The sequence below is a fragment of the Parasteatoda tepidariorum genome, chromosome X1, assembly GCF_043381705.1.
Source record: "Parasteatoda tepidariorum isolate YZ-2023 chromosome X1, CAS_Ptep_4.0, whole genome shotgun sequence".
Lineage (NCBI taxonomy): Eukaryota > Metazoa > Arthropoda > Arachnida > Araneae > Theridiidae > Parasteatoda > Parasteatoda tepidariorum.
The window spans coordinates 3,595,329-3,620,168 of record NC_092214.1 but is presented as its reverse complement, the minus strand read 5'-3'; the positions used below and the strand labels follow the sequence as shown (position 1 = coordinate 3,620,168).

General features: G+C 28.6%; 1 long non-coding RNA gene across 2 annotated transcripts in view; it reads right to left on the bottom strand.

Annotated features, from left to right (window-relative positions):
* LOC107441641 (uncharacterized) overlaps nt 1–24,335 on the bottom strand; it is a 52,848-nt gene extending 28,513 nt beyond the window's left edge. For both annotated transcript variants that reach the window (XR_011638226.1, XR_011638225.1), the window contains exons 1-4: nt 24,128–24,335; nt 23,965–24,043; nt 20,607–20,703; nt 16,409–16,468 (exon numbers count right to left, since the gene is read on the bottom strand). This is a non-coding gene — a long non-coding RNA (uncharacterized lncRNA). The remainder of the gene's footprint in view (nt 1–16,408; nt 16,469–20,606; nt 20,704–23,964; nt 24,044–24,127) is intronic.
* Between the last annotated feature and the right edge of the window lie 505 nt (nt 24,336–24,840).

Below are 24,840 nucleotides of genomic sequence, written 5' to 3'. Positions count from 1 at the left end.
CAAACAGCAGTTTATATATATATATATATTGCATTATTTTACAGCTTTTAACAATGCTATATTCGTGTGTAGCTCCAAGATGTAAAGGGAACTATAAAAATGGACCTTAAGTATCAGTATTTAGGCTTCCGAAATGTGAGGAAATTAAAAAAAAAAAAGTGGATTAATTCCATCAAACGAGACAAATAACCGTTAATAGTTGAGTAAGTGTTATTTATCTTTCATGCTTTAATATTCGTTTTTGCCGACTTAATAATAAGCTTTTTAATTGAATAATGAAATAAGTTGTATTTAAGAATTACACCGTTTTAGTTATTGTTTATTGTTAGCGAGCATTAGAATATGAAACTAACAAAACATTCGTACTTTCGCAAAACTCATAGACGTGCAATAAAACAAATTTAAACATCATTTGTCGCGTTTAAATGTATATATAAGCAAATATAAGATGTCATTAAGAGTTAACATTTTTATTATTTCAAAAAACAATTAAAAAAGCTTTAGTTATACTTTTAAAAGAAAGAAAAATTAATAACAATGATGATTGGCATTTGAGTAAAATTTCATAAATATTCATACTTGAAAGCAAAAAAACTCCGATACATTAAATCATATTAATAAAAAGGAATTTAATTCATAGTTTGCCATTTTAATTTTTGTATGTTATTATTTAAATGAATATTAAAGAAACTGTTGTGCATGCTTCATATGGTATGAATCTTTCGAATACAGATGAATTGTTTCTTTGTTATCTTATGCTGATACCTTAAATAATTTGTCAACAAAAAATGTTATTAAATTGTTATGTTATTATTTTCTTTATTATTTTTTGAACTACCATATAATAATCTTTACTACAACTAAAAAAGAAATATTCTTTTTTAAAAAAAAAACTAAATTTAGATTTTTGCAATAGTTAGGATAAATAAATTTTGATTTTGCTCCAGATTATATGGGCTATTCTCATTTTATTCCCATTTTTATGCTTATTTTATAAGTCTGGAAGAGTATATGTAAACAAGCTTTAAAACAATAAAATATAAGTTTATACATACGTATACATATACATTGAAATGTATCTTATATAAAATATATTAATTAATGAGATGTATCTTATTGAATGACAGGAAAAATGATTTTAATAAATGCTTTTACATTTTTCTATCCTAATTTTTTTTAAAAAACTATGATTTAACAAAAACTTGTAGACAATTTCAAATGCAGTTCATGAAAAATATTCAATATTTTCTTGCCTTTTTCAGTGAATAAATTTTTTAAATTATTGAGCAATTTCTGCTCAGAATATTATACTGAAAATACTATATTATACTAATTTTCTCGAGGAATCTCCATTTTGGGATATTTTCTTAACAAATCTTATAAGAAAGATTGTCATCAATGAATTTATTATATGTTAGAAAAACTTAAGATTTGAAAATACTTTACTTTTTTATAGTAAAAACAGGTATATTTATTTTTGAAAATAATAAATACTATTTTAAAGTTTTACAATCTTAATGATCGAAATACTTTGCTAAATTACTTATAATTTTTTTATTATTATTACTTTATAATTATTACTTAGCTAAATTATTTTGTTCTATTTGGATATTATATGCGTCATTTATTTTTAAATAATTGCAGTATTTATGTTTATATTATTTCCACTTGGAATTTGAACGTATATAATAGGATTCGGAAAGAATTCTTTAAAACGTATTTTAAAATAAAAATTTTATGAATGTGCCAATAAAAATATAATTTCTTTGTCTCTTTTTTGCAATGATATAACATATTTTTGTTTGTCTCGTATTCATTTCCTTATTAAAACGTGTAATTTCTTATTTTCAAATATATGATTAAATCTAATATTTAATTACATATTAGAAAATAATAAATTATACACTTAAATAAGGTTTATTCTTTTGATATTAAAAATAGTTATGATGAATCAAGATTTAAAAATTAAAAAAAAAAATTCTTGTTAAATTTCATTTCTATTGAAAAGCATCAAACATTCCTACATGTTCATTTTTTGAGTTATAACTTTATAAATAACATTATTTAATTAAAAAGTTAAAAATTCACCACTTAAAAATTTTAAGTGCTATTGAATTAGCTAAAGCAAAAATATATTACGTCGCTCAAAAGTTTGAACTATTTATTATAGTTTTCTCTTAATAATAATCTGAATACCATGTTATCTTATGAGCCGCTAACACTTCAGAGGATGACGTCATAAATCTACTGAAAGGCCTCGACTCTCGGTGGCTATGGTTAGAGTCCCCTTGCCGTCAGGCTAACCGTGTGAGGTTCTAGTGGTCCTCTCCATGTAACGCAAATGCTTGTTAGCTCCATCAAAAAGTCCTCCACGAAAGCAAAAATTTCACCCTATACTTGATCCAGCTGTTCCCTTGTCTTCTGGATTGGGTTCAAAATGACAAAGTTACGGGAGTTGAACATTAAAAGTCGTAAACCCATAGAATTCTGTCGGCTGTTCAACGGCGGTTATAAAATAAAATAGCAACTTTGTTCAGGATTGCTAACAACTTTTTCCCAAAAATAGCGAAATAGTATCATTGCATACCACGTGATGAATGCGGAACCAAGTGCCAACTCTTGGTGAACGAGCTATAGTAAAACATTGTGGAACAGCAGTTTTTTTAATTTTTTTTTATCGTTGGTTTGTTCTGTATTTTTACACAATTAATAAACAGCACTGTACAATTAAGATTTTTCTCTGAAAATACATTGATATCACAAACGTTGTCTGCTTAAACATTTTAACATTGAAATTTTAACATGGCAGTTTAAAATGGAAAGAAAGAATAAAATAGCGGTTGGAAATAAACAGCGTACCCAATTATGCATGCAGAGTTATTCAACAACCTGAATTGCGAATCCATGCCTTTGATCACCGTTGCATCAATTGGTAGCAGTTTTTCCTTCTTTTGAAAATTCATCACAGAGGTAAGAGAATCGAAATAATGAACCCTCGGTGGTCGGATTAGGGCGCTACAAGTAGCGAAACTACTGCAATCAGTGCTTTTTTTCGTAGCTTGTAGTGTAGTGCGCTACTTCTTAAAAACATAAGTAGTGTAGCGCGCAGTGCGATACAAAAAAAACAAAAACAGTTTGTAGCGATTTCTGGCGAGTACTTTTAAAGTTTATTTTATTTTATAACAGTCGTTGAACAGCCGACCCAATTTTTTGGGTTTACGACTACTAATGCTCAACACCGTAGCTTTTTAATTTTGAACCCAATCCAAAAGGCAAGGGAACTCTTGAATCAAGTATTGGTAGAAATTGCCATCATGGGGGACTTTTTGGTGGAACTAACCCGCATTTGCGCTACATAAAGAGGAAAGACCACGAAAACCTCCCACGGTTAGCCTGACGGCAAGGGGACTCTAACCCATGATCCGTCTACCATTGAGGATATTTTACGTCTACCCTGTGGTCGGTGCAAGCCGGATGCGGAATTCGTATCTACCACCCATCGCTGGGATTCCAACCCTGTTCATGTCATTGAAAGGGGAAACGCTCTATCCCCTGAAAAAAAAAATTTCTTTCGTCTGATACTCCAAAGCAAGTTTTTTTTAATTTTTGTTGACAGCTGTTATTTTTTCATGTTCTTAAGTAATTTCGTTCATTATCATTGGAAATCGAATTGAGTCCTAGAACGTGAAGATCCGATCATTAGATATAAAGTTATTCAGAGTGTACCTTTTTCTTTATTTTGCGCACTGTACTTTATTTCTTGGAGGATATAAAAAAGCATTAATCATTTAAATATTTGATGATTTCTTATCATTTCCTTAATTAAATACTCACTGTCAAAGAAGAACACAGAGTTTTAAGGTTAAAAGAATAAATTCGTTAAAAGTACTTTAGAATTACAAATTATCTTATGTAAAGAAGAATTAACATTTCTTAATAACTTCTCATGCTTAACTAAGCCAATTTTTTAGTCAAAACCATTTTAAACATTTATGTGAATTATGCTCACCAGTAACGTATGTATGTCTGCGAAAAGTAGTGAAGAAGCAACGATCTTTTTTTGAAAAAAAAAAGTAGTTATAGTTAACTACAATTGTAATAAAGTAGTTGTAATTAACTACAAAGAAAATTTAATTTTACCGAACACTGTGCACCCTTTTATTCCGAAGCCGGATCATATTACTGAATCTTGTTTGCTTCGATAAATTGTCACAGTTATTGTCAATATTGCTTTGGACTTGTTTTTTTTTACTTCCATCTATGTCCTTTCATAATTTACGAGGAATTAATTCTTTGCTCGATTTACACTAATAATAATTTGATCTGATTTCCAATTCAAATCTTTAGTATGAAATCTTTTTTTTATAGGAGTTTCTTTTATTTAATTTTTTTTATTAAATATATTAACTGAAACTGTTTTTCTTTTTTATCTTATGCTTGAGCCGCGATGGCTCAAGGGACAGAGCGTTCGTCTTCCAATGACGTGAGCCGAGTTCAAATTCCAGCGATAACTGGTCGATACGAATTCCGCACCCGGCTTGCACCGACCACAGTGCTGATGTGAAATATCTTCAGTGGTTGACGGATCGTGGGTTAGAGTCCCCTTGCTGTCAGGCTAACAGTCGGAGGTTCACGGTGGTCTTCCTCTCCATGTAACGCAAATGAGGGTTAGTTCCCTCAAAAAGTCCGCCACGAAGGCAAATTTCTCCCACTACTTTATCCAGGAGTTCTATTGTCTTCTGGATTGGGTTCAAAATTACAAGGATACGTAGTTGAACATTAGTAGTCGTAAACCCAAAAATTGGGTCCGCTGTTCGACGACGGTTATAAAATAAAATAAAAATGAATATTTATTGCCTTGTTAAATATATTAGATCCCCACCACCTCTCCATAACGAGTGGAAATGCTTTTTACCCTAATTTGCCCTTCTCGGCCACTGTGGTTTTTCTTGCTCTTTGGATTTTTTTTATCTCTCTCGGCTAGAATGGTTTATTTCTTGTTTTACTTTTCACCTTTATTTTTTCCATTTCTCGTTGGCAACTTTTCGTTTTATATTTCAAATTACTTTTGTTTCTTCTCATACACGTTTGGCATGTCTTGAAAATGGGCTTCTGTTTTGAGCGCTTAATACAGGGATGAGGAAACTTTTTTGGTCGAGGGCCAAAAATCGAGGAAAAAAATGCTTGGTGGGCCAAATAAAACTTTCAAAATTTAAAAAAAAAAGCTATATACAAGTTTTAATTTAAATATTTAGTGAGATGAATGAAATTGCGATTTCATTTTTAAGAGTTCCTTATATTAAGGTTCGAAGTGAGATGTGCTTATTTTAAGGAACAAGGCTAAATGCTTTTCTGTTAGTCCACTTCTGAAATGATTTTTTCTGAGGTTCATAGTTGAAAACTCTTGTTCACATATATAAGATTAAGCAAACATAGCGCTGATTTTCTGGACATGAAATATTAAATTTTGGAAACTAGCTTTTGGTAATGATTTGTAAAACTTTGGCATATTTAGAAACAACTGCTTCAGATGATTGTTAGATCGTCTGCTCGTTGGATCTTAAAATGCGCAGTCTGCCAAATGTGAAGTACAATTTACCTACATTAGATTCCTCGAGAAAGACAAACTCTAGTTAGAGCCAATCTAAGGCTATTCTATGAAGAACTTCTACTTTCAACATTTTACCAATTGAAGCTGTCTGTGCTAACTATTTCCATCAATTTATGTTTTGTAGAACAAAAATAGAGAAAGTAAAAAGGTCATCAGTACTTTGTTAAAAAAGGAAAAACAGAAATAATTTTAAATAGTTGACAAGAAAATGGATGTCTTTTGTTTAGATTTGCCACTGATCGGCAAATTAAAATTCCATCCGCGGGCCGGATAAAACCTTCCGGCGGGCAACAGTTGGCCAGCGGGCCGTAGTTTGCCCATCCCTGGCTTAATACATGTCGACTGTTATTTCCTGTTTAGATGTTTTTTGAAGCGAGCGAAATTTTTAATCTTGTAAAATCTTTGTTATAATTCAAAAATGGAGATTTTACATTACTATTAACTAAATAATAATGCGTAAAAAAGTTTGATAAATAATTAGCTGAAAATACGTCCTCATTCAATTTACTTCATAACAAATGAGCATCTTCAAATTATACTTAGTAGGGGTGCGCGACCTTTTTGAGTAAAGGGCCACATGGACAGCAGTTCAACCAACGAAGTACTTAGTACGAAGTACTTAGTACAAAGTACTTAGACAAACGGAAAATACTTAGACAAACATATTTAGTAATTGTAAGTAGTGATTGCTAACTAAACATCATTGTTCAAGGCAATAAATTCTTTTTATCAGTTAACCTTGTAATATGTTGGCATAAAATTAAATATTTTTAAACGTTTAAAATAAAAAAAAAACTTCAGAACTGATTACTTAGAAAATAAAATACAATCTGAATCAATTTATCAGGGGGAAAAATTCAGACAAATTAAAAAAATTAAAAAAATTAGGAAAATTCATGTTTTTTTTATCACATTACGTAATACTTAAGTCCATTCAAACATACATTTTATTATAAAAAAATTTGTTCATATAACTAAATTTAAAAAAAAAAAAATTCTAGTTATTAAAGTTAATGAAAGCTAAATACTTTGATTTAAAGAAAGTTTATAGGGTTAAAAATGATTAAAACTAAAAAAAAAACCCATTCAGCTCAAAATAAAAGATTCGAAATTTATTAAGAAACATACTTAAGCTTTATAATATTTATTTTAAATAAATTATTGGAGAAAGGGACTAAGAAGGAAAAGAAAAACAAAACATTAATTTTGAAGGAACTCTTTTCTTTAATAATAAAAAAACCAATAAGATACTTGTTTTTACTACTCTTTAGGACCAATACTTTAACATAACGCTATTTACAATTATTATTATACAACTATAAATTAAAATTTACATTACTTCACGCTACTTATCTTGATTAAATTTTTTTACAGTTAAAATTTAATGATATACAAATCATTTCCCAGCATATAATCATAAATGATATGAAATGGTCCACGTAGGTAAGCAACCCACGCTTTTGACAGACCGGTTTTACGCACAAAAAGTGGCGTTCGCGTCGTCCTAGGGATTATTTTCTGACATCCCCGCCGTACCTTAGCATTGCGCGTAATCAGTGTTGATCATTAAAAAGCAATTGAATTTAAATTCTAAAATTTTTTCATTTCCGTAAACCAGTATATTATTTTGTATATTGCTTAAAGATGTCTATTCATTACTCATAATTTATTTGTTTGCTTATTGAAGTCTTAAAGCCAGAGATCATTCAGATTACGAGCAATTATGTACTATAGTTTCGGTTTTGTTTAGTTTCGGTTTACAGAACTTAGGTTAATTAAAATCGAAGGAAGGATATTTGCTTATTCAACCATAGTTATTAGTTTGGAGAGTCTGGTTCTATTATAACTGAAGTATAGATGCTTATATTAGCTTTTTTTTATATTTAAAAATATGATTTAACAGAACGAGTTCGAAACTAAAATCCTTTGAATTTTATAAGTTTACTATTATTGTTTTAAAATCGTAATAATTAAAAATGCACATCAATGACACATTTTTTTAAAGCCATGCAACCGTAAATTTGTTAAATTTTCCGATGAGAATTAAAAATAAAAATCTTTTTCATGAAAATAATTATTCGTAGCATTTATTATGAATTCGATTGTATCTTTCAATTTCCGATCTTTATTAATGCCTTTGCACGAATAATTATTCAAATTATTATAATATATATATATCCCTATCAAAATCTCCCAATTCATTTCTTAATGCCCACGTAAGACTATTTACCTTGCTAATTAATTGCCCACAGTCAAATGCTCTTCATTTTGTTTTGATTTAACAAGGAATAAAGATAAAATAACTCATAATTTATGTAAATATTTAAACATTGCCGCCTTTATGAATGTTTTTTTTTAAAGAAAACAATCATATTTTGCGTTACACGCAAAGGGAAACCACGAAAATATCATTCAGATTGCTTGACGCTTAAAGAGTTCCAGCGAAATGCTCAGTTATCGTAATGAATTTTTTTATATAATAAATAATTTTTTTAACGCCTTTGACAGACAGTCAATTATTTCGGTGATTAGAGAGATGCTCTTCATATTTTTTGTAATTTTAAACTCATTCCAAAAATCAAAGTAGCGTGCAATTTAAATATCGGCGTAAAACAATGTTTATAAAAGTTATCAAAATAATTTATTTTAACTAAGATTAAGTTGAAATTAAAGTAATCAAATGTTGCGTTAAAGGCAAAGGAAAACCACGAAAAATTCTTTTAGATATCTGAACAATAATAAGATTACAGCTAAATGTTCGTTATCGCAATGAATTATTTTTTTAACCATTAATTTTTTTATCATCCTTGACAAACATGTCATCTTAGTGGATGTTGTGAAATACTTTTCTTATATTTTTAACTTTTAACACGTCCAATATATCAAAGTACCTTGTAATTGAAATAGAGGAGTAAAATCATATTTTGAAAGACTTTTTGAATGAAAATAATTAGAATTTCCTTTACACACAAATGGAAACCAAGAAAACGCTTTACTAGCAAACTAATTGTACGCTAACAGGCAATAATGAGACTATATCTCAGGAATTATTATCATTTTCCAATTTCTTGTGCTTTATATGAAATTTAATGTTTTGACTAGCTTGGAATGTTTACTAAAATGTTCTTTATTTTATTTATTTATGATATAAAGAATCAAATTTTAATAACATATTAGCTTTTTTTTTAAGTTTAAAATTTACGAATTATAAATCTTTAAAAAAATCTGAAAAAAAAAATGTGTCATAAAACTTGCGAATTTCAGATTTTTCTGGCAAAGAGACTGAATGTTATCAATTATTATTAAACAAATTATGTACAGCTGCAATAAACAAGCACTGCAGTTCACTAGAGGACGTGGATATAGAGTACAAACTAGTTACTAGACCAGTGATATCAACGTTCACCGTGACGTCCGTTTGGTCGAGTGATTGATCTATGATGGTTATCCAATTTGCAAAATTTTCAAATATTGTGATGATTTCATCTACTGATCATGTGATAGCTTTTTCTGGTTATTAAATGAAAATTTAATGATTTTGCTTAAAGACTGTTCCTTAACCTTGAGCATGCCTAATTCATTTTGGAAAACAGTCTTTCGACAGAAGCTGTTGTTGTGAGCAGTATTAAACTTAATCAGTTCGGGAATTAGTCCTAGATGGTTCTCTTTCTTTCCTGATTTTTAAATCGAGTGAATACGAATATCGATGTAATATTTTTAAATCGCTTGAATACGAATTGCTATGTGTGTACTGAATGTGTTACTAAACGTGTAATTTTCATAGAGTAATAAATAAGAGGAGACGGCATGCCCGTACACTCGTGAAGCCTTAACCGCAACCGCGGCGCCATATTGGTACAACCAAAACACATCGAACTTCGTTGAATTAGAGCTGTATGTGCTTAAACATTCTTCCTAAAATGTTCTAGAAGAGATTGTGTGTTTCTTTTAACAATTTTATATAATTTAAATTATTGTATTTATTAAAAGTAATTTAAATTTTGGATTGTGTTTTTTTTAATATAATTCCTTTAACATAACTCTCTTTCCTAAAACGCAGGGTTCTCCAAGTGGGCCCACCTTGAAAAAACCCACTTGGAACGATAAGTGGTTTTTTTAAAAAAAAATAATAAAAAAAATTTATAATAATGTTTTTATTAAAAGTTAGTGTTGCTTATTATATTATTAATTCATAATTATTAATTCATATGTTTGAAAAAATTGAAAAGAAACAATTTTTTTATTTTTTACTTAGTGATACATTATCAAATTTAAACAGTTTTATTTTCTGACTTTAAAAAAGTAAGCTAAAAATTTTTATAAGAGAACTTTTTTAAATTATTTATCTAAAGATGAAATCATTTTCTTAGGGTTAATTATTTGAAAAAATGGGACAAGTACTTGATATTCTTTATAATTATATGTACTTTTAATTTCACTTTCTATTAATCTTATTATAAAAACATGGAAGACCATTAAATATTTATTTCAGTTTCTTATTAAAGTCAAAAATCAGATGAAATTTTAGTTTTTACTGATTATAAATATTTACAGATTATAATTTTATAATATATATATATGTGTATGTTTAATAAATATAGTAAATAAATGTGTGTAAAAACAAAAAGATTAATAAACTTGTTCCTTTTATGCTACTGCATTTATATTTTACAATGCTTGAGTTAAAAATTGTGAAACATTAATATTATGTACTTAACACTAAAAAAGATTCAAGCATACATTAGTGATAATGCGTTATTTAAACTTAATATAAAACACATATAACAAAATTTAAATAACTTTTTGGGTTTATTTCTATTTTTAAGCTTATACGACACTTTTTAATAAATAAAAATATTTACACAGTAAAACTTAAAGTTTATGAGCACTAAATGAAAAAATCTAATTTTCCCCGGTTTTTTTTAATAAAACCCAGGCGGGTTGGGTTTTTTCAAACCCTGCTAAAATCAGCAAGTAATTATATATTTACTCATTGTACTTTCAAAGTGTTGACATTTAAATCTTGTACTTTGCAGGATTTCTATGTGCCTTAAAAAGGCTTTAGTATTCATTTTATCTTTTAAAGTTCCTTAAGAGCCTTAAAATTTGTTTCATCTGAGCCTCCACCTTCCTCCACTAACGTCTCAATTGCTGTCTCAAAGCTTTAATTCATTATAGAGCATTCATTATAGATAATAATGCCTGGGCATTTATTATAGAGCATTTATTTGCTCATACACTTCATGTATTTTGTGAATGAGATAGAGCCTTTCATGAGTGGAGTTTAACCCTTTGGGGACGGGTGATTCAGAAAAGAATTCGTACAAAATCAGAATCAAGTTGTAATTAAAGAAAAAACGGTAACTTAAATGTAGTCGTTGCTAATTTGACAGACTCACTTTGCTTTTAATTTAATTATTGTTAGTTTAAACATATATATAATCAATGTTAATTCAAAGTATAACTAAATAGTTTTATTTTGAACAAAGGATTGGTGAATTAAATAAATCAAACAATTATTACTCCGCCCACAAATAAACTGCTAAAGAAATACTTTGATTACCAGTTTTATATTTTTAACCTGATTGATGCGGTTTTATGCTGTCACGTATTTGTGACAGTCGACCCGAAAGGGTTAAACCTCAATTGGAAAATAAATATTCCTATATATTAAGTACTCTGGTTATTTACCTTTAAAAATAAATACACAGTTATTTTACGTTGTTATTTGTAAATTACAGTTTTGTGCACTTCATATGATGAAGTGCTTTGAAAAAGAAATTAGACTTCTCTGCTTAGTAATGAACAGTAGGTTATGGACTAGTTTTATTACCCAAGTGTTTACTCAAATGGCTTAATGTTGATTATTGCTATTCTTTTAGTACAAACCAATATTTTTCCCTTTTAATATTCTAACTTTTAAGGAAAAGTGCGTTTCATATTATTTTGTTTGTATTCAAAATAGTGTGGTTTTAATGTGATATTCTTTAAGTAAATTTTTAATTGGAAAGCTGCCCCTTAAATAAGAATAATATATTACTTTTAATGCCTAGATAAAATATAAAGGAACCTAAGTTCCCGAAAACTGCCGTAAAGTTCTTTTTTTAATTCAGTTGTAAAATAGAGCTATCTTAAAACGTTATTCTTTGGGAAGAAGAAAATAAATTAATGTTGAAAAATTGAATGAAAAAAGGTGTTATGTATTAACAACAAAACTATTTCAATCTCGTTTTCGAAATTTTCCAATCATAGATCGAAAACAACCTAACTCTTCCTCTTGAAACCTGAGCGGCTCCGCGAAGTTTCTGGTTATACCAACATGGCCGCCACTACTTGACAGTTACTTCACTCTCGCCAACAGGTAAGGGGAGGAATGCCCACTCCTTCTTATTTATAACTCCATGGTAATTTTTAAATTGATTGAATAAAAACCGCGATGAGTAGTTCTTAAATCGCGTAAATACGAATCGAGATGCATTGATCTATGGGGTTTTGTGTAAGACATGATGCATGTGCTTCTCATGCCCAAAACAATGGAAGAACCCAGGCAACTGCACAAATACTTTAGAATGTATGGCGTGAAATGGCTTACAACCCATATGTTGTCCGCGTAACCAAGGAAAGTCACACAAATGTGTGACACTTGTACACAAAATTTTCTGCGTAAATTTTATCGATAAATTCCTTTTCATTAAATAGTTATCATTTTGAACTACCCTGCATTTTTAAAAACCCTACAATTGCAGATTCATAATAACATTCTTACCAGAACTAGTGGTGTATCACAAAGTATCGATGATGTCAATGCCATGTCGCCTCACAAAGACCAATACAACATGTCCTGTAAAAGCAGTTGAAAGACGACGTGTCGTTCTTACATAAGAAACAGTTTTCAGCAGAGTGCAAAATATTTGAAGATACAGAATGACTTTCAGACTTTGCATTTTTCGCTGATCTTTTTTGTCATATGAGCAACATGAATGTTAAGACGCAAGGGAAATGTCAATTCATCGATGATATCGGGGCTCATCTCAAATAATCATTCTTTTAAACTGTAGCTTGATTTGTTTCCTAGGAAGCTAGATAAGAACGACTTGTCTTAATTCTCGAGGCTAAATTCAATACCCTCAGTAAATAAATAAAAGCTTAAAACTAATGAAGATTGCTTGAAAAAACTCCATTTTGAATTAGAATTCAGATTTCAACGCCATTCAAACAGAATTAAATATTTTTACCATGGTTTTCAGCTAAAACTGTGAAACAGTGAGTTCAGATTTTCAGTTCGAATTAATTGAGTTGCAGTTCTAACAATCATCTGAAGCAGCAGTTTCTAAATATGCAAAAGTTTGAGTTTTACAAATCATTACCAAGTACTCAAAGTTTAATATCTAATGCTCTGAAATCAGTGCTATGTTTTCCTCATTATACATACTTGAACAACTATTTTTAAGTATGAACCAAAGAAAAAATCATTTCAGAAGAAGACTAACAGACAAGCATTTCACCTCGCTCCTTAAAATAAGCACATCTCACTTCGAACCTTGATATAAGGAACTTTAAAAAATGAAATCGCAATTTCCTTCATCTCATTTAATATTTAAATTAAAACTTGTATATCGTTTTTTTATTTGTCTTTTTATTTTAGAAGTTTTTACTCGGCACATCAAACTTTTTCTTGAATTTTTGCCTAAAAAGTTTGCCCATCCTGGTGCAGTTTATATGATACTTTGAGAAATGCTTTACATAAATAATATGGATAACTATTTCAATCGTTTTGAAAAAGTGGCCCCTATATTTCACACGTCATTTTAATTTTAGTTTACTCTTGGTCTTATATTAGTTTTAGTCAAAACTTACATTGTACTTTAATTTACTCTATATTTTATATTCTATGCTTTACTGTACTTTCAACTTGACAAGCATTTTCCTTTAAATTTAATTCTACACTTGCTTTTTAGTTAACACAATTTTTACATTAAGCTCTCCACCTTTTACTTTAAGCTTTACTTTACTAGCTGTTTTCATTACTTTACATTTTATGATTTAATTTATGCTCTACATTTGATTTTATTTCATACTTTACTTTATGCTTAGTTTACTTGACGCTTCAACTTTAAACTTTATTTTGAACTATGCTGCACTTTTTACTATATTATGTTTAAATATCTTCTTTAGTTTACTCTTTACTTTTATTATATTTTGCCTTTTCAGATATTTTCTACTTTAAGCATTGCTTAATAATTCAAGCTTAATTTATTCCTCACATGATACACTTTTTAAAAATTTTTGCTTTATATTATTCTGTATTTTACTTTATATTTAACGCTTTATTTTACACATTAGTGTATATTACACACTTCAATTGAATTTACGCTTTATTTGCGTTACACGTTTCTTAATGTTTTACGCACTACTTTACGCTATACTTTCAACTATGCTTTACTTTTCTCTATACTTCACTTTTTATACTCTCCGATTTTTACCTTCCGCTTTTCACTTTACTTTTATTTTTTAAGCTTTCCTTAAACTCTTTAATTTTTACTTACCCTTGACTATTTTTTTAATTTACTTTTTGCTTCACTTAATACGAGGGTTGCTATTTATATTTCTGGCCTTGGCAACAGTAAGTGTTGCTAGGCGACCGCAGACGATTTTAATCGAAAGTTTGATATTTTTAATCATAAATTCAGCAGACGATTTACCATTATAGCTTCATTTGTGTTGTTGACAGTAAATTGAAAAGTTCTTCTCTTTCAAAAAATGGAATTGAATCGTGAACATTTTCGTGCCATTATTTTTCATAACTTTCGACGTGGATTGTCAAGACAAGAGTGCTTCGATGAACTTAATTCTTTATTCAGCGATAAAGCGCCATCCTACAGCACTGTAAAAAATTGGTATAACGAATTTAATCGTGGTCGATGTTCGATCCAGGACGAATCCCGTGCAGGTCGTCCAAAATCCGTTGTTGTGCCAGAAAAGATCGATGCTGTGCGTGAACTGATAAAGCAAGATCGTCATGTGACATACCGTGAGATAGAGGCGTCTTTGGACATTAGTATGACTAGCATCAATAAAATATTGCATGAACATTTGAGCGTAAAAAAAATTTGTTCGCGTTGGATCCCGCATAATCTGACAAACGCTCAAAAAAAGGCTCGTGTCGATTGGTGCAAGGAAATGTTGGAAAAATACGTTCAAGGTACATCAAAGGCTGTGTATAACATCTACACAGGTGACGAATCATGGATCTATGCATATGAGCCGGAAACAAAACAGCAATCAACTGTATGGGTCTTCCAAGACGAGGCAAAACCAACAAAAGTTGTTCGAGGAAGAAGCACATCGAAACAAATGATTGCCTGTTTCTTCGGCATTAACGGTCATGTGGCAACAGTGGCGTTAGAGCAACGCAGGACGGTCAATTCTGAATGGTACACGACCATTTGTTTGCCAGAAGTCATCGGAGAAATTCGAAAAAAGCAGAAGAACAGGCGAATCATTCTTCATCATGACAATGCGAGCTCTCACACATCGACTCAAACAAAGGCATTTCTGACGGAGCGAAAGATCGAACTGATGGGTCATCCGCCGTACAGCCCTGATTTGGCACCCAATGACTTCTTCTTATTCCCACACATCAAAAATAAATTACGTGGACAACGATTTTCGACCCCCGAAGAAGCGGTTGATGCATTCAAAACGCATGTTTTGGAGTTACCTCAATCGGACTGGAAAAAGTGCTTTGAAAATTGGTTCAAACGCATGCAAAAGTGTATTGATCATCATGGAGAATATTTTGAAAAACAATAAAACCAATTTCGATCCTACATATTTGTTTTTTCATTATTAGGCCAGAAATATAAATAGCAACCCTCGTATTACACTCTTTACATAACACTTTAGCTTATACTTCATATTTTATGCTTTAACTTTTCCTGATATTTCACATTTTTCTACTCTTTATTCTCTGCTATAATTTCTACTTAATATTTTAAGCTTTGCTTCATTTTATGCTTTTTTTTAATTTTACGCACATTCTACTTCATGCAATGGTGAACCATAATCGAACATAACAGGAATAATTTCTATTTAACTATTTATGAACAAAACAGAAACATATAGTTTATTTTACGATATTCAATTTTATTTTTGTGCCGCATTTTAGAACTATGTCAGAATGGGCAAAGTTCACCCTTAGTTCAATAAATTTAATTCTTCGCCACGTTACTTATAAACTCTTATTTTAATTGGATAATGTATCATTCTTTGTCAAGACATTTCAATAAAATATTTATTTAATAATACAGGAGATAAATCTAAAAATATTTTTATTATCATTATTAGCAAACATCATTCCCTATCAGGACGTTACAGTTAGCATTGTTATTTTTTTTAAATTCAGTAATAAAATTTTTTAAACCTATTTTTCGTAAGTGTACGTCAAGATTTTAAATGCTTTCCGCAGAAAAAGTAATTATTTCAATTTACTTATATCGCGTTTTTTTTCCATAATGAAAATGCTTATTTTTTAAACAAAAATGGCTTTGATATGATTAGAAGGCCTCAGAAATTTTCTGGACGAAAAGTAGTTTTCTTTGTTTAATTTTGACGAATATAATAGTGTCTTTTCCAATATGTTGAAGTTTTGAATGCAAAGTCTTTTTTGTACACAAAACTATTTTTGCTATTAATATATATCTTTATTTGTATTGCACATTCGTTTCTATTTTCTTGAAAACCTTTATAAATGGGAGTTAATATGAACACGAAGAGTATTAAATTCTTCTGACTTACCTTTAAAAAGCTAAGACGTTCACTCTCAGTTGGATTTGTATACAATATAGTTTATGAAAGCTGAAAAAACAAGACATATTGATTAAAATTGTATAAATATTTATGCAACACTATCCTGACTTTTCAAATTATACTTAAGGACTTAACAGAGATGTAGATTTGTGGATTACTTATTTTATCTGACAAGTAGCATGCGGGATAGAAGCAACGCTTTCATAAGGTATTTAAATCACATCATTTCCGAATTTTTTCTTAAAAAAGTAAATAGAATGATTGCACTGTGGGCCAGAAGATCATGATCTTTAGCCAAAAGTCAAAATTATATTTTCAACTAAAATAAGTGTAGGCAGTTTTAATATCGCTCAAATTAAATATTCATAATCATTCCAAACATTATAATTTACTTTTGGACCGACGAGAGTACAATGTAGTGAAAAATCTGTTAAAGAAATTATTTTTAAATTTAACTTTTAAATTTATATTTCAGAAATATGTATAGGAACTTCATCTTACTGTCACATTTTTATTACAGTAATTTAGTCTGAAATTATAGTACAATTTTTCAATTTGTTGGATTAGTTAATACTCTTGACAAACTTTATATCTTTTATATCTTATCATTTGACATTTTACAATGTTTGAATCACTTTCGAAACTTATCCCCAAAAAGTTCCACGAGGTAATTAGCTAAGCTTTTTTTTGTTGTCTTCTTTGATGTTTCCGCTTTCGTAAAACCTGCCCCATTTTGCCCATATTGCAAAGGTGGACTAAATGTACCGAAAAACAAAAATTATGTTTTTTTTTCATTCCTTCGCGCTATTTTGTAAGTAATTCGCGTTATTTTGTAATATTATTTCGGAAATATAATTTGTTTATCATTTTTAATATAAAATTACGAAGATTATTACATTTTCATTGCTATATTTAATTATTTAAACGTATTATAATATTTTTTCTTATTTTTGCTCACTATATTTCAGCAGCCCTTTTGTTGGTTTTCTTTTTGGTATTTTTAGTGTATTTTAAAATTTCAACTATGAATTCAATTTACCTGCACATAAAAACCCCCAAATTTTGAAACAAATTTTATCGAAATACTAATTTTGGCCACGAAACCGCTTGGATGTTGCCCCACTGTGTATTGGGGGAAAATTACAATTGAAATAACTTCACATTTTAAACTAAAGTTAAGTACGAAGAAGGAAGAATTTTGACAAAAATTACCTTAATGTCACCATCATTTTGAAACATTTCTGAAAATCAGCAAAAATTCCTAAAGGATATTCTTCTCAAGCTCTTATAAAGTTAGTTATACTAACAGTTTTTGCAAAGTTACGTTGTTTATTTAAGCCCAAAATTAGATTATTTCAGGAAAATTTAAAATTAGAACAATGTAGTGAGTTATTTTCTTAAATAAGATTTGCTTATTTTTGGTGACAAGGAGAGAGTGCCCTAAGTTAGGAAGAATACATACTTCATTTGTACGTCTCAATATAAGTCGAAATATTTTCTTTTTTACTTTTTCTAAAGACGGTTCATTATAGAGATTTGTGAAGATGACACGCATTTTATTTGGAATTTTCAAAATCCAACCAAATTAAAAATTCGTAATTTTAGTTCATTCGTAAATGGAGAGAGTTAAATCTTAACGGATAGATGACACTAACAAAGCAAAATACCTATTAAAATAATTTAAGTCTAATATTTTTAAGGTTTAAAACAACAACTTTAAATTGTATAAACATTTTTTTATAAAATGTTATAAAGAAGATATTTTATGTTGTAAAATGTTATTTTTTATAAAGAAGGTGCCAAACATTTCCAGGAAGGAATTATTTAAGAAAATTAAAAAGCTTAAAATTAATACATTTTACCTTATTTCCTGAGTTTATGACTTTAGCATATCATCGAAAATACTATATTGCAATCTCCTAATTATTATTTAGAGTAGCTAAGTATTTTCTTGAACCACGTTATTTAGAAAAGAATCAGAAATTGCAATTTATACTAACATTAAAGTTCAAACTTAAATTTGTTTATTTTCTCAATATGCAGAGATGCCAACTGCTCTGGGCACGCCAAAATAATTAAAAAAAAACGGTAAATAACTACAAATTAAATTTTGCAAATATTTGACTATTTTTGCTTGCTTTTTAAAACTATAACATGACATAAGTACTATAAAGTGGTGAATCATATAAGTCTACGAATTATTTAGAAATAGTGGTGGATAAAATTCTACTAAAGTTGGCATCTCTGAATATGGCCTAAAAGGAATATATAAAAAACGAGAACGTCCTAAATACTTCAATTTTTGTAAATAATTTGGAAAACGGTTTTTTTTGTTCTTTTTCGAAACCGATTAAGATATACTTTTGAATTCGAACACATTTATCTTTTTGTGAAGATCAAACTCTTGAGCTCTTTTTGTTAAAAAACTGTAACCTTATAGTAAGGAACAATTATACAAGAAATTAATTAGTAACGTTTATGTGGGATAATTATTTAATAACACTTCACAGCATGAAAAAATTTATATCAAAAATAGTAAACAATTTGCAGAGAAAAGGAACTTAAATACTTTTTTTTTTGAGGGCGTAGAAATTTTTTGCTTTGCTAAGTGACTGGCTCTCAAGTTGGCTTTTACACCTTACCAACTTTAAGCTCTTACAAAGTATAGTTTTATACTTAATTACTACTCACAGCTCCAGCTATTCATATCGTGTTTTAAAATTAACATAGATTAACATAGATTAAATGCCGTGATGGCTCAGAGTATTGAGAGTTTGTTTTTCATTGAGGTGTCCCGGGTTCCAATTCCTGCTGTGACTAATCGATTCTAATTCTGCACCCGGACGGATCAAGGGTTAGAGTCCCCTTGCCATCAGATTAAAAGTGGACGGTTTTCGTGGTTTTCCTTTCCGGTTAACTCAAATTCGTGATAGTTCTATCGAATAAAATGTCCTCCAAAAAAGCCAAATTTCTCCCAATACTTGTTAATCCTTGTCTTCTGGATTGGGTTCAAATATATCAAGCTACGTAGTTAAAAATTGGTAGTCTCAAGTCCAATATTGGGTCGGCTCTTCAATGACGGTAAGAAATGACAATATAGAATAAAATGGTCAAGGAGGAATCAGGTTGGTGCAGCGGTAAAATAATTCCCATGCAAGGTTTTCCTCCCGATGTAGTGTTCGCTGTTTTCCATGTAGGTAAAAAGACATATTTGACATTTATTGTCATTTAATGGAACTGCGAGAAGTTTCTTTTGAAACAGTTAACAGGAAGAGCAAAAATATTATATTTGGACTTAACGTAATACTATATTGTCCCAAATAACTTAATACCATATTGTCCCAAATTCTTTCTTTATAAAATGCTAACCATTTAAATAATAGTAGTTTAATAAATTTATCAAGCTTCTAGTTGAAAATAAGACACTCTATTAACACTTTTGTAAATATATTGATTTAATAATAAAATATTAAATATGGGAAGTGAATTTTTCTCATTTGTAATGCATACCAATGTTATGGAGTTGAAAAAATATTTTTACTTTAACATACAATTTTCAATATAATTTTCACTGACAGTTTATATTTATATTCATAAATTTCATATTTCACGTTTTAAAATATTTTTAAATTTAATATTAAAACATCACAGAATGATAAAGACGAGTGAAGAAAAACAGAATAAATATAAACTAACTTAATCTTAAATTTGTTCACTTTATTTTACATCAGGTATGGCAAATTTCTCCCAGTGATGAAAAAAACCACCCTCAAAGAAATAGATTTCTTCCATCCCAAGTGGAAGAAACTCTTTTCTAAGCAGAAATATTGAGTATTTAAAGAGTTATTTTACTAAAGAGTTTCTAACTACAATCTAGTTTAAATAATAATATCAATTTTTGTGGTTTTAATAATCTAACATTTTATACATAGGTAAAAACGAAAGTTTTTATAAATTTCTAATGAAATTAAGGGTAGCTAGTTTATCATTACTATTTTATTTTAAAGAATATACTAAATTGTAATTTTATATTTGAAGAACTATCAAAATAACATAATTGAATTTTATTAATACTACTAAATCACATACTGAACATAGATAAAATTAAAAGCCCATATTGAATTCTCAATTGCAAATAGCTTATTCTTATAATTGAATAATGTTAATAATGAATACTCAAACCAACCAGAAAATAATTTAGAGAATGAGGTTGTTAATCCAACTCTAGGCCTCTTCTCAGCTACAACAACACAGGATTGAACGCAGCTCAAGTTTATCCCTCTCTGCAATGAAGAAGACTAACTGTAATAATAATTACAATGAATAACATACAAAATGATACAAATTTTATTTGCCTTATGATGTATAAATGTATAAAATATATTAGAACTAAAATAAATATTTAAATTCCAGTGTTTCATTTGCAAACACAAAAAATAATAATATTATCCCATTCTGTGAAAAATAATTAAATTACGTTAAAAAAATTTCTTTACTCCTACCAAAAATAGTCATAGACTCACATACTTACAAATAGTCACTTATTACATATTTAAAATAAAATTACTTAAATTGTATAATTTAAGTTTCGCTTTCTAGAGAATTACACAAAAAATAGGAATGATAATCAGTAGAGACATTTCTCTATAGCGTTCTATCTTCACGAAATTTTTTACAGGATAATAAATACATGAAATTAAGGATTTAATTAAGATTTTTACAGTTTCTCAAATAGATAAGTTTTAAAATATAATCAAAACCAATTAAATTAATAAACGCAATAGAAAAAACTCGTTTGGCAAGTAATTAAACTGACAAACAAGCAGGATCAACATTTTAAAATTATCGAAAAATTTATAGCAGAGTTCAAAAGTCAACCCAAATATGAGACAGTCAACAAAAAGTCACTGAAATACAAAAACACAAAAATTTCTATCACTTTTTATCATATAATAGAATTTGTTAAATGTTTAGAAAACAAATATTTTTAAATTATTAAACATTATCAAAGGATAAAAAAAATGAGAGGAAAAGTTTTAATAAATGAAAAGAATTTAAAAGTGAATGAGAATGTCTGAAAAGAATAAGAAATCGTAGCATAATTTATAGGAATAAAAAAGTCTTGAACTAGTTTCTATTTCTTAATAGACTAATATGTTTTTGAATTGTAAAAACATATAAACTAAAAATATTAAAATTTGAAGAGGGTATAATCAAGCAAAAGAAAGGACATAAGAAACAGGTGTAGTAGTGGAACAGCCCTTGAAATATCAGAATGTAGAAATCAAAAGAAAATTGATTTTCGAATGTTTGGAAAGAATAGATTATAAAGAAAGTCATAAAATTAAAAATCAGAATTTATCAAAATTTTCCTTCAAGAATTCCATTCTTTCCAAATATTTCGTAATGCACTTTTTTTAAAAATAACATCTTTCAACACAGATAGCTTTCACCCTACCAACGGCACACTTTAATCATTTTCTTTATTTGATTAATCGGTTCAAGCTTGTACCCCAACTGCCTTTTTTTTCCTTTTTTGTAACTTGTTTATAATTTTCTCTTGCATCTCTGCGTTTCTCTTTCATTTTGAGTGTACAAGCAAAGGAAGTTTCTTAATTATAAAAAGAGAAATATGGTATGTCTTTTTATAAAGCATTATTTGTACTTTAGAGCACATTGTTTCGATATGGACATATATAGTACAAAATTAAACATTTTATCACCGAAACAAATTTTGTTTGGTCTTAGTAAGTTGTAAAGCATATTATACTAAAAAAAGTGTTGCTTAATTACTTATTACATATTTACAATAAAATCAATTTAATTGTATAAGTTAAGTTCATCCTTCTAGCCTACTACCCAAAAAGTAGGAATGCTAATCAGTAGAGACATTTCTCCATAGCGTTCTATATTCATAAGATTTTTTGCAGGATAATAAATATATGAAATTAAGGATTTAATTAAGATTTTTACAGCTTCTCAAATGGATAAATTTTAAAATATAATCAAAACCAAGTAAATTAATAAATGCAATAGAAAAACTCTTTTGTCAAATAATTAAACTGATAAACAAACAGGCTCAACATTTTAAAGTTATAGAAAAATTCATAGCAGAGTTCAAAAGTCAACCAAATATGAGACAGTCAACAGAAAGTCACTAAAATATAAAAAAACAGAAATTTATAACACTTTTTCTCTAACAATAAAATTTGTTAAATGCTTAGAAAACAAATATTTTTAAATTATTAAACACTATGAAAGGATAAAAAAATGTGTGGAAAAGTTTTAATAAATTAAAGGAATCCAAAAGTGAATGTAAATGTCTGAAAATTTTAAGAAATCATAGCATAATTTATAGGATTAAGGCAGTCTTGAACTAGTACCCATTTCTTAATAGACTAATATGTTTTTTTTAATTGTAAAAGCATATAAACTGAAAATATTCAAACTTGAAGTTAATCAAGCAAAAGAAAGGACATAAGAAACAGGTGCAGTAGTGGAACAGGCCTTGAAATATCAAAATGTAGAAATCACAAGAAAATTGATTTTCTATTGTTTGGAAAGAATAGAATATTATAAAGAGAGTCATGAAATTAAAAATTAGAATTTATCAAAATTTTCCTTCTAGAATTCCATAGATAGCTTTCACCCCACCAACGGCACACTTTTTATTATTCTTTTATTTGATTAATCAGTTAAAGCTTGTAGCCCAGCCACTTTTTTCCCTTTTTTGTGACCTGTTAATAATTTTCTCTTGCATCTCTGTGTTTCTCTCTTTCAGTTTGAGTGTACACGCTAAGGAAATTTCATAATTATAAAACGAGAAATATGGTATGTCTTTTTATGAAGCACTATTTGTGCTTTAGAGCATATTGTTTAGATAAAGACATATATAGTACAAAATTAAATATTTCATCACTGAAATAAATTTTGTTTGTTCTTATTAAGTTTTGAAACATATTATACTAAAAAGAGTTTTGCTTAACAGAGCAAAATGTATTTAGATAACCTTTAAAAAAACAATTATCATGTATTTTCAAAGAAAGAGAATAAAACAAATAACTGTGGAATTTTAAAATTTAGTTTTATCTGGATCAATCTGTAATTACAGTTTGCCGAAAGGAGGTAATTAAGTTTCTAGTATAGAATCTCGTTAGAAATAGATAAACACTGCTATGATATAAATTTTAAATCTAAAACATAAGCATTATAAACTATACCAGCCTGTAAAGAACAATAAATGTTTTAAAATATTCTTTGGTACAAGGCAATAGTTCTGAGCATAGGCAGGGTGCATGGAGTTAAAAATTTGTCTGTAAGGAAAATTAAAAAAGTGTACTAGGCAAAATGATACTAAATGAATTTTTTACAACAAGCTTAGTTTCTCTCCTAATGGTCACTGTAACAAAAAAATTCCCTTAAAAATAGAATCAAAGTATACAGAATACATTATGATCGGAATGTGTTTGTAAACCCTCTAAATGGGTAAGCAGACACACAAATGGCCGAGAAATTTTGTAAGTGAAAATAGGCTATTACATTACCTTCAATTGGCTAATAGATGATCCTAAGCCTTTTGTGCAAAGTTCCATAATGCCATAGGAACAGAATGCATCACGAACTCTAAAATAAAAAAACAAATTAGAAATTATTAAAAAAATAACAAAATTTTACTTATTTTTATTATTATTTAGAATGAATTATAACCTTTGCATTGCCTAATTGTTGACAACCAAAGGGCAGGATTAATTTCAACTTCAGATGGTGGGATTAAAATGGTATGGTAACCTGAATAAACACTAAAGTAAAAAAATATATGTCTTAATGCGAAAGAAATTAGCAATACATGCAGTGATGGCTTCTTACAATAAAAATATTTAAATTTTCATTAAATATTTTCATTTTATTTAAATATAAATATCAACAATTTCGAAAATGCATTTAAAAATTACTTCAACCTTAAAATCTACAAATCAAATATAGAAGATTCATGGGAGAAAGTTAAATTCATCAATAAACTATTCTTTTTTAATTTACGAGTAAAAATTTTTTTCTCTCGTAACATATCAAAAATGTTTTAGCATACTTTTTCTTAAAGAGTTCAGTCCTATCAATAAATACGCATCAATTCCATTTTTATTAAAAACAAAATATCAGTATTTAGCTTTTATAAAGCTTACTTACAATTTCTGTAGAAGCACAAAACAGTCCAGTTGTAATTACTAAATTTGTTGTCATTTCTTTTAAGCATAAAAAAACTTTGGTTGGGAAAACACACTCCAACACCAAAGTTCAAGTATCAACAAAACAAAAAGTGCCATTTTTGTAATAATGTCGGCAAAAAAATATATGAATGAAAATCTTGGCAAGGTCATGACAACTAGAAATGCAAACGTTTTTTACACCACTGTAGCAAGAAT